The following is a 10,141-nucleotide window of genomic DNA, read 5'->3' on the forward strand; positions in this document are numbered from 1 at the left end:
TTTTCATCTGTCAGTCATAGAGAGCACCTGGTCTTCTGGGCTTCCTTTCCCAGGGCACAGGTGTTTTCTGGCTCTTTAACGTCAGTCATCTCTAAAAACCTCTGTCTGCTTGTTAGGGGTTTGTCTATGTTTGTAGCTTGTATTCAGCAATGCACATTTGTTAATTAAAACCCCAATTGGAGCTGAGCTGAGCTATGTTCACTTGCTCTGAGACTGCTGCTGTCTCCTACAGTGATGTCTTGTAGCTCAGCCTGTCATTGGGGGAGAGGGATCCTGGCATGTTTCCACAGTTTTTATTTATAGATTTTGTGCTGTGATCTCAGCCATTCTACTCAATCCAGGTTGGTGTATGATGTGTGGACAGCCACGGTTGTCCCCCAGCAGTTTTTCCAGATTATTTACTAGTTGTTCCTGGTTGTTTATTAGTTGCTTCAGGGGACTAACTAAATTCCACTCCTCTCTATGCCACCATCTTGCCCCTCCCTCCAGGCTGTTGGAATTTTGATTGGAATTATGTTGAATCTGTAAAACACTTTGGGTGGAATTGACATCTGAACAATATTTAGTCTTCCAATTCATGAAAGTGGACTGGCTCTGAAAGGGGGCTTTCTTTCACTTTTTCACTCTCTCAACCTGAGTAGGTCTTCTTTGATTTCTGTCAGCAATGTTTTGTAGTTGTCTGTGTGCAAGTCCTTTGCATCTTTACTAAATTTATTCTTAGATATTTGATTCTTTTAGTTGCTTTTGCAAATTTAATTTTTTCTTGATTTCTTCTTTATATTATTCATTACTTGTATTTAGAAACAGTACTGATATTTGGGGTGTTGATCTTGTACTCCAACACTTTGCTAAATTCATTTATTAGCTCTAGTAACTTTGTTGTAGATTTTTCAGGATTTTTTGAATGTAGTAACATGTCACTGCAAATAGGGAAAGTTTTGCTTCTTACCTTTATGTTTGGGTGCCTTTTATATCTGTTTCTTGCTTAATGGCTCTGGCTAGAACTTCCAATACAATGTTGAATAACAGTAGTGACAGTGGACATCCTTGCCTCATTCCTGATGTAAGAGGGAAAGCTTTCAGTCTTTCACCATTGAGTGTGATGCACATGGCTTCTGTCTGCTGGTCCTTCTCTCCTGGGTTTTGTTGCTTTCAGCTTCTGGTTCCAGGGGCTTCCTCTCTGAACTTCTGTGGGTCCTCTCTTAGCTTCTCTGGAGCATTAGTCTATAAGCATCTCTTAATTTCATCGTCTCTTTCTCTGTGTCCCTTATACTCTTATATGTGTAAAGGACTCCAGCAAGAGGATCAAGACCCACCCTGAATGAGGTGGGTCGCATCTCAATTGAAATAACCTAATCAAAAGGTCCCACCTATAATAGGTCTGTACTCACAGGAATGGATTAAAAGAACAAGGCCCTTTCTGGGGCACATAACAGCTTTAAATCATCACAATGCCCTTAATTAGGTTGAAGAAGTGTCCTTCTATCCCTCATGTTCTAAGTGTTTTGTTCAGGAAGGGGTGCTGGATTTTTTCAAATGCCTTTGCTGTATCAATTAAGATGATCATGTGGATTTTTCCACCTTCATTCTGTTAATTTGGTGTATTGCATTAATTGATTTTCTTATGTTGAACCACGCTTGCATACCTGGAATAAATCCTATTTGATCATGTATATAATTCTTTTAATGTGCTGTTCAGTTTGGTTTGCTCGTATTTTGTTGAGAATAGCTGTATCTATATCGGTCTGTAATTTTCTTTTCTTGTGGTAGCTGTATATGGTTTCAGTATTAGGGTGATGTTGGTCTCATAGAATGAATTAGGGAATGTTCCTCTTCTTCAATTTTTTGGAAGAGTTTGAACAGGATTGATGTGTTAATTCTTCTTGGGATATTTGGTAAAATTCCCCTGTGAAGCCATCTGGTCCTGGGCTGTTCTTTGTTGGGAGGTTTTTTTTATTATTATTATTATTTTATTTTGAAATAATTTCAAACATATAAGACAGTTGCAAATGCAATACAAACCCTACACAGAGAACTCCACCACCACCCCACCCCCAGATATCCGTATCTACCAATTTTACATTTTGCTACCTTTACAGTACCTTTCTTTCTCTTTCCTTCCTCCCTCCCTCCCTTCCTTCCTTCCTTCCTTCCTTCCTCTTTCTCTCCTTCCCCCCACCCCCTCTTTCTTTCAACCATATCTATTATCTTTCTATCAATTATCTATCTACCCGTTTATCATCTTCTGAACATTTGAGAGCAGGTTGCATATATCATACTCCTTGAACTCATAACACTTCCGTGTACATTTCCTATGAACAAGGATATTCACTTATGTCATTAACTTAAAGAAAATTAATATGGATATAAAGTTGAAATTCTATGTTCCAGTTTTTCCTTATTCCCCCTTTGAGCTTTTCTCCTCCATTCTTAGATCAACTCCAGTATCATATATTGCATTGATTGTCATTAGCTCTTAATTAACTTTTTCATTAAATTAGCTATATAAAAAATTTTTTTAAACATATGCAATAAAAAAACATTTCAAACAAATCATAACAAGGGAGTAAGAAAAAACAACTAACCTAAAATAACTACTTTACTTGCAACATGTTCCTACTCTACCCCAAGAAAATAACCTAATATAGCAACATTTCTGTAAACTTGTTCCTACCATAGCCATCAGAAATTAACAAACCATAGTCATTACTGGGCATTCCCAGAATGTTAAATTTACCCACAATAGCTTATCTGTTCTTATTGGGTTATCATTCCCCCTTCATTAATTGCTCTCTATCACTAGTTCCCCTACATTCTACATTATAAACCATTTATTTTAGGAGTGTGTTGTTTAACCTCCAGGTGTTTGCAAATTTTCTAAGTCTCTGATAGTTATTGACTTCTAATTGTATTCCATTGTGGTCAGAGAATGTGCTTTGAATAATTTCAATTTTTTTTTAAATTTATTGAGGCTTGTTTTATGTCCCAGCATATGGTCTATTATGGAGAAAATTCTGTGATCACTAGAGAAGAATGTGCATCCTGGTGATTTGGGATGTGATGTTCTATATATGTCTGTTAAATCAAATTCATTTATCCAATTGTTTAGGTTTTCAATTTCCTTATTGGTCTTCTTCTGTCTGGTTGATCTATCTATAGGAGAGAGTGATGTGTTGAATTCTCCCACAATTATTGTGGAAACATACATTGCTTCCTTTAGTTTTGCCAGTGTTTGTCTCATGTATTTTGTGGCACCAGGATTGGGCATAAACATTTATGATTGTTATTTCTTCTTGTTGAATTGCCCCTTTTATTAGTATGTAGTGGCCTTCTTTGTCTCTCATAACATCTTTGCATTTAAAGTCTATTTTGTCTAAGATTAATATTGCTACTCCTGCTTTCTTTTGGCTGTAGCTTGCATGAAATCTTTTTTCCATCCTTTCGCTTTCAATTTCTTTATGTCCCTGTGTCTAAGATGAGTCTCCTATATGCAACATATTGATGGTTCATATTTTTTGATCCATTGTGCCAATCTATATCTTTTAATTGGGGAGTTTAATCCATTTATATTCAATGTTATTACTGTGAAGGCATTTCTTGAATCAGCTATCCTGTCCTTTGGTTTATGTTTGTCAGATACATTTTTCCCCTCTTTCTCTTAATGTCCTTTATTGAACCAATATTGAATCTCTTTAGTACTGAATCTTTCTCCATATCTCTCTCTTCTTTCTTTGTTTCTCTGTCTGTAGGGCTCCCTTTACTATCTGATGTAGGGCAGGATTTTTATTAGCAAAATCTCTCAGCATTTGCTTGTCTGTGAAAAATTTAAGGTCTCCCTCAGATTTGAAGGAGAGCTTTGCTGGATAAAGTATTCTTGGTTGGAAATTTTTCTCCCTCAGAATTGTAAATATGTCATGCCACTGCCTTCTGACCTCCATGGTGGTCGCTGAGTAGTCACTACTTAGTCTTATGTTGTTTCCTTTGTATGTGGTGAATTGCTTTTCTCTTGCTGCTTTCAGAACTTGCTCCTTCTCTTCAGTATTTGCCAGTCTGATCAGAATATGTCTTGGAGTGGGTTTATTTGGATTTATTCTATTTGGAGTTCACTGGGCATTTATGCTTTGTGTATTTATATTGTGTAGAAGGTTTGGGAAGTTTTCCCCAACAATTTCTTTGAATACGCTTTCTAGACCTTTACCCTTCTCTTCCCCTTCTGGGACACCAATGAGTCTTATATTTGGATTTTTTATTTTATCTATTGTATCCCCGAGGTCCTTTTCAATTTTTTTGATTTTTTCCCCATTCTTTCTTTTGTTCTTTCATTTTCTGTTCTGTGGTCCTCTATTATTGCCTCTGCCCCTTTTTCCTTCTCTTGTCCTTCTGGGACACCAGTGATATGTATATTCTTGTACTTTGTTTCATCCTTAAGTTCCCGGAGACATTGCTCATATTTTTTCATTCTTTTTTCCATCTGCTCCTTTGTGTGTGGGCTTTCAGGTATTTTGTTCTCCAGTTCCTGAGTGTTTTCTTCTGCCTCTTGAGATCTGCTATTGATGTTTCCATTGTGTCTTTCATCTCTTGTGTCGTGCCTTTCATTTCCATAGATTCTGCTAGTTGTTTTTTTGAACTTTCGATTTCTGCCTTATGTATGCCCAGTGTTTTCTTTATAGCCTTTATCTCTTTTGCCAAATCTTCTCTAAACTTTTTGAATTGATTTAGCATTAGTTGTTTAAATTCCTGTATCTCAGTTGAAGTGTAGGTTTGTTCCTTTGACTGGTCCGTAACTTCGTTTTTCTTAGTGTAGGTTGTAGTTTTCTGTTGTCTAGGCATCTGACCTCCTAGGCCACCCCAATCAGGTTTTCCCAGACAAGAACAGGCTCAGGTCACAGAAGGAGGAAATATTTGGTATCTGGTTTCCCTGATGGTTTTTCTTAGAGGATTGACACACCCTGTGCTTTTCTGCCTGGCAGGTGCACCTGTCAGCCTGTCAATGGCTGGTATAAGGGGGTGTGGCCCTTGACTCTTCTCCCCCAGGCTTTGGGGTCTGGTTCCAGTAAGGCAGGCAGTAGAGCTGGGCCCCTCCCTTTCCTCTTGGGAAGTTATGCCCCCTCCAGAGAGGTCATGTGCATGTCAGTAAGTTCTTTGTTTCTCTGACTCTGCTGGTCAAAGTACTGCGATTTTAAAATGGCTGAGGCTTTCTTTACTGCAAATTGCTGTGGGCTGAAAACAGCTGAGGCTTTCTTCACAGAGAGAGAAAGGGACAGAAAACTCCCAGATTCACCCGTCAGCCAGAGATAGCACCTGATCCTCTGGCCTCCCCGCCCTGAGAAAGATATGTCCGCTGACTCTCCCAAGGTCAGTTGTCACCAAAAGCCTCTGTCTGCTTGTTGGGAATTCGCTGTCTGTATTGAGCAGTTAACATTAAAACTCCAGTTGGAGTTGGGCTGAGGTATACTAGCTTGTTTGGAGAGTTCTGCTCTCTAGCACCGCGAGGCTTCTGTGAGGGAGGGGCTCTCGGCTCTTGGCTCTCAGCGCGGGTCTGCAGTTTTTACTTACAGATTTTATGCTGTGATCTCAGGCATTCCTCCCAATTCAGGTTGGTGGATGATGAGTGGACAGTCATGTTTGTCTCCCACAGTTATTCCAGGTTATTTACTAGTTTTTTGGTCATTTATGAATTGTTCTGGGGGGACTAACAGTCTTCCACTCCTCTCTGTGCCGCCATCTTCACTCCTCCCTGGCCAGTATGGTCTTCTTAGCTGATGGTTTCTAGACTTTTATCTTATTCCTTTGCATGGGCCTAATTTCCTGTATTTTTGTTTGTCTTTTAAGGTTTTGTTGCACACTGTTGGTATTAATATTTTGAAGTCTTAACTATAGGATTTAGTCCCTGAGCAGTCTGTATGTTAAGTTTGTATCATGATAGTGATATGACAGAGATTTCCTTGAGTGCCAGGAACTGATAAAAACAAAGGAGGCAATGCAGAAAACACCTTTGACAGCCTTTGCAAATTGGCTCTGTCTTGAGTGGTGCTCTCCTTCAAAGTTTAGACCTCCTATCAAGAAGATCAGCCCAAGGTGAAGCACAAGGTTCCCTCTATCTTCTTTGAGCCTGTGTCTTGTCCTGGGCTTGTGCTTGCTCACTGCTTTAGAAATTTCCCAATTTATAGGAATTCAAATGCCCCCTCCACTCCCTGTGAAATATATTTTCTTCCTGGTTGCTCTATTGTATGTCTTAAAGCAAGTAACTCTTTGCCCCAGGCTGCTTTGACTTAATGTCTTTTACATTGCCTTAGCTATCTGAAAGCTGCTTCTGCCTGCAGGACAAGTTCTGGGAGAGTGAGCTAGAGACTAGTTTCCTGTTCTATCTTTCAGCTGCCATCAGCATTGGCACTGACATTCAGCACCTCATTATGTGCATAAAGGTTATTCTGCTCTCCTTCTGCCCTCCAGAATCAGGCCAGAGACCCACAATGAGAGCACAGGCTGGGAAGATGGCTCTTCCAGATTTTGCTAGTTGTTCAAAGATTCCATGGGGGAATACCCTGGAGCATCTTACACTGCCGTCTTGGTCAACTGGCTGTGCATATATTTTTTAACATGATTTCCATCATTTCCTTTGAATAAATTACCAAATTCCCGGGGAAAATTACTGGACCTATTTTTTTAATCTTTTAAAACAATATTTGACAATCTGCCAGGTTAAAAATGATACCTAATTTGAATTTGCATTTCTTCATTGATAAAATTGATCATTGTTTCATGTTTATTAGCCTTTGTATTTCTTTCTGCATTATCTTTTCATATCCTTTGACCATTTTTTATTAGGATGTTCTTTTTTCTCTAATTGTAAGAGCTTTTTATACATTATTGTAAGAGTGTTAACCCTCTGTATCACATATTGCAATGACATATTTGTCAATTTTTTTTATTTAGTTTATTTTTGCCATAGAGAAGTTTTTTATTTTTCATGTAGACTTGAGATGGGAGGTACTAAGCTATTTTCCTAGTGGCTTACCATGGTCCAAACACTGCTTGCTGAAAATGGGTGTAGTGAAGTGTTGTGAATTTTGAATTATTGAGAAGAGGTAAAAGGAAAGAAGGATGTCATCATTCTTAGGCTGATACGTTGTCACAGTAGTTGATTACAGTGGCTTTTTGTTCTGTTTTTCCTGCACACTAAACTGGCTTAAAATAGAAATCCAGCTTTTCTTCTTTTCCAGTTTCCTCCTTTCATGAAGAAGTTGCTTTTATGGTTTCTAATGAGCCTGAAGGCCACAAAATGTTATCCAAATGCATTGCATATTGCCTGGAATTAGCCTTTATCTTCAGTCTCTTGCAAGAGCTTACCGATTGCAGTCTGAAGCAGATAATATAACTGGGATAGGCAACTCTCTTTTCTTTCCTTTTCTCTGTGTTGTTCCTGAAAGTGGACAATGTGGATTCCTTTAGGCCTGCAGTTTCTTTCATTTATTTCAAAATATTATATTATTTCAATCTTCTTCTTAAAACATTTAAGGCATTTCTTTTTATTCACCACTTGAGATTCTTGTAACTGGGATGTTTATACACACTTAAGATAATATATTGGGTGCTTCTATCATGAGATTAACACATATTCAGGAGAACAGTTCACATATTTATACGGCAACACATGTGGATGGATGAGGGTAAGAATAAGAAGAGGAGGTATAAGATGGCGCTTTGCGTGACAGCGATCCCTGCTGCCCAGTTCTTCCCCTCTAGGAATGGGATTAGACAAAGTATCTCTGGAGCATTTGGATAATGAGACAGTTAGCATGCAGTGATGTCGGCACTCTTTCCACCATCATTTCCAGTGGTTGCCAAGACAGAGATTGCTTTAAGTGGTGAATCGCCTTTATTAGCAGCTACCTTTGCTTACTGGGACAACATTCTTGGTCCTAGAGTGGGGCACATTTGGGCCCCAGAAACAGAACAGGTCCTACTCAGCGATGGAGAAATAACTTTTCTTGCTAAACACACCTGAAATAGGGAAATCCTTTGAAATGCAGAGAGTGGGGCTATAGATGTAAAGTTCTTTGTCTTGTCAGAAAAAAGGAGTAATTATTGTTTCATTAATCTTTGATGGAAACTGGAATGGTGATAGGAGTACATATGGACTGTCAATTATACTTCCACAGACAGAACTTAGCTTCTACCTCCCACTTCACAGAGTGTGTGTTGACAGATTAACACACATTATCCGGAAAGGAAGGCTATGGATGCGTAAGGAAAGGCAAGAAAATGTCCAGAAGATTGTTTTAGAAGGCACAGAGAAACTGGAAGATCAGGTTCAGAGCATTATTCCAATGCTTATTGGTGAAGTAATTCCTGTAATGGAACTTCTTTCATCTATGAAATCACACAGTGTTCCTGAAGAAATAGATGTAGCTGATACAGTACTCAGTGATGATGATATGGGTGACAGTTGTCATGAAGGCTTCCTTCTCAATGCCATTAGCTCACACCTGCAAACCTGTGGCTGTTCTGTAGTAGTAGGTAGCAGTGCAGAGAAAGTAAATAAGATAGTGAAAACATTATGCCTTTTGCTGACTCCAGCAGAGAGAAAATGCTCCAGATTATGTGAAGCTGAATCATCATTTAAATATGAGTCGGGATTCTTTATACAAGGTCTACTAAAGGATTCAACTGGAAGCTTTGTGCTGCCCTTCCAACAAGTCATGTATGCTCCTTATCCCACCACACACACAGATGTGGATGTCAATACTGTCAAGCAGATGCCACTCTGTCATGAACATATTTATAATCAGTGTAGATACATGAGATCAGAACTGACAGCATTCTGGAGGGCCACTTCAGAAGACATGGATCAGGATACAATCATCTACACAGATGAATCATCTACACTCCTGATTTGAATGTTTTTCAAGATGTCTTACACAGAAACACTCTAGTAAAAGCCTTTCTGGATCAGGTCTTTCATTTGAAACCAGGTTTATCTCTCAGGAGTACTTTTCTTGCACAGTTTCTACTTGTCCTTCACAGAAAATCCTTGACACTAATAAAATATATAGAAGATGATACGCAGAAGGTAAAAAGCCTTTTAAATCTCTTTGGAACCTGAAAATAGACGTTGATTTAGCAGCAGAGGGCGATCTTAACATAATAATGGCTCTAGCTGAAAAAATTAAACCAGGCCTACACTCATTTATCTTTGGAAGGCCTTTGTACACTAGTGTACAAGAAAGAGATGTTCTAATGACTTTTTAAATGTGTAACTTACGTATAGTTCATCACAATCATAATTGCTACCAAAGCAGTTCAGTGGTGTGAGAAACTTCATTCCCTCTGGTCATGCCTCAGAGTCCTACTCAGCAATTGTAGTTAAAATTAATTTCACTACAGTTGTCACAAGAAGTCTGTAAGGGAATGTCAGGGGCATCATAAAAATGGTTGCCTCTTTTCCTAGATGTACTCTTGGGATATAGACATGTTTACAATTATAATAAATGTTACTGCTATATTTTAAAGATAGAATGACAATAGGATATAAACTTGACCACGACTACTGGTTTTTGAAACTTATGATTCGTTGTTTACATATGAAAGTGACATCTTGAGTTAGGTTTCACAGATGTAATACTAGGTGACTTTCCATCTTTTAGTGTTCTTTTTTGTCTGATAGTTTTGCAATCAACTGAAAATTAGAGCATCTGAATCATTTTCAGTTTCACAGAAAGGAAGTTAGCATGAAAGTAGGTTAAGCTTTAGAAAGATAGTAGTGATCAAGCAGATGTTTAATCAAAATTAATTATTAGATCCTACTTTGTAGACTTGGTCCTAAGGATTCAGTCCATGTAGAAATGTCAGTCATCATGGAGGGTCCCCTGATGATGGTGAACATCATTCAGAGTGTTTCTTTTTATATTTGTTGTTAATTATATTATATAGTTGAACTCTGTCCAAGAAGAGATAGGAAATTAGACTTTGTGTTTTAGTTGTTTCCAACTTTTTAAATTAAATTCATTTTTATTACTTTTGAGCCAAATTGAAATGTTCACCTCCTGTGCCTTTTTTTCTCTTGGAAAATATAATTACTTAGAAGAAGTTCAGCTTTCACTGGTCAGGTATTTTTATCTAAAACAAGAGGAAAACAACT

General features: G+C 38.2%; 1 pseudogene; it reads left to right on the forward strand.

Annotated features, from left to right (window-relative positions):
• The first annotated feature begins 7,807 nt into the window (after positions 1-7,807).
• Positions 7,808-9,360, forward strand: LOC119512452 (annotated as a pseudogene).
• The last annotated feature ends 781 nt before the right edge of the window (positions 9,361-10,141 follow it).

The sequence above is a fragment of the Choloepus didactylus genome, chromosome 17, assembly GCF_015220235.1.
Source record: "Choloepus didactylus isolate mChoDid1 chromosome 17, mChoDid1.pri, whole genome shotgun sequence".
NCBI lineage: Eukaryota > Metazoa > Chordata > Mammalia > Pilosa > Megalonychidae > Choloepus > Choloepus didactylus.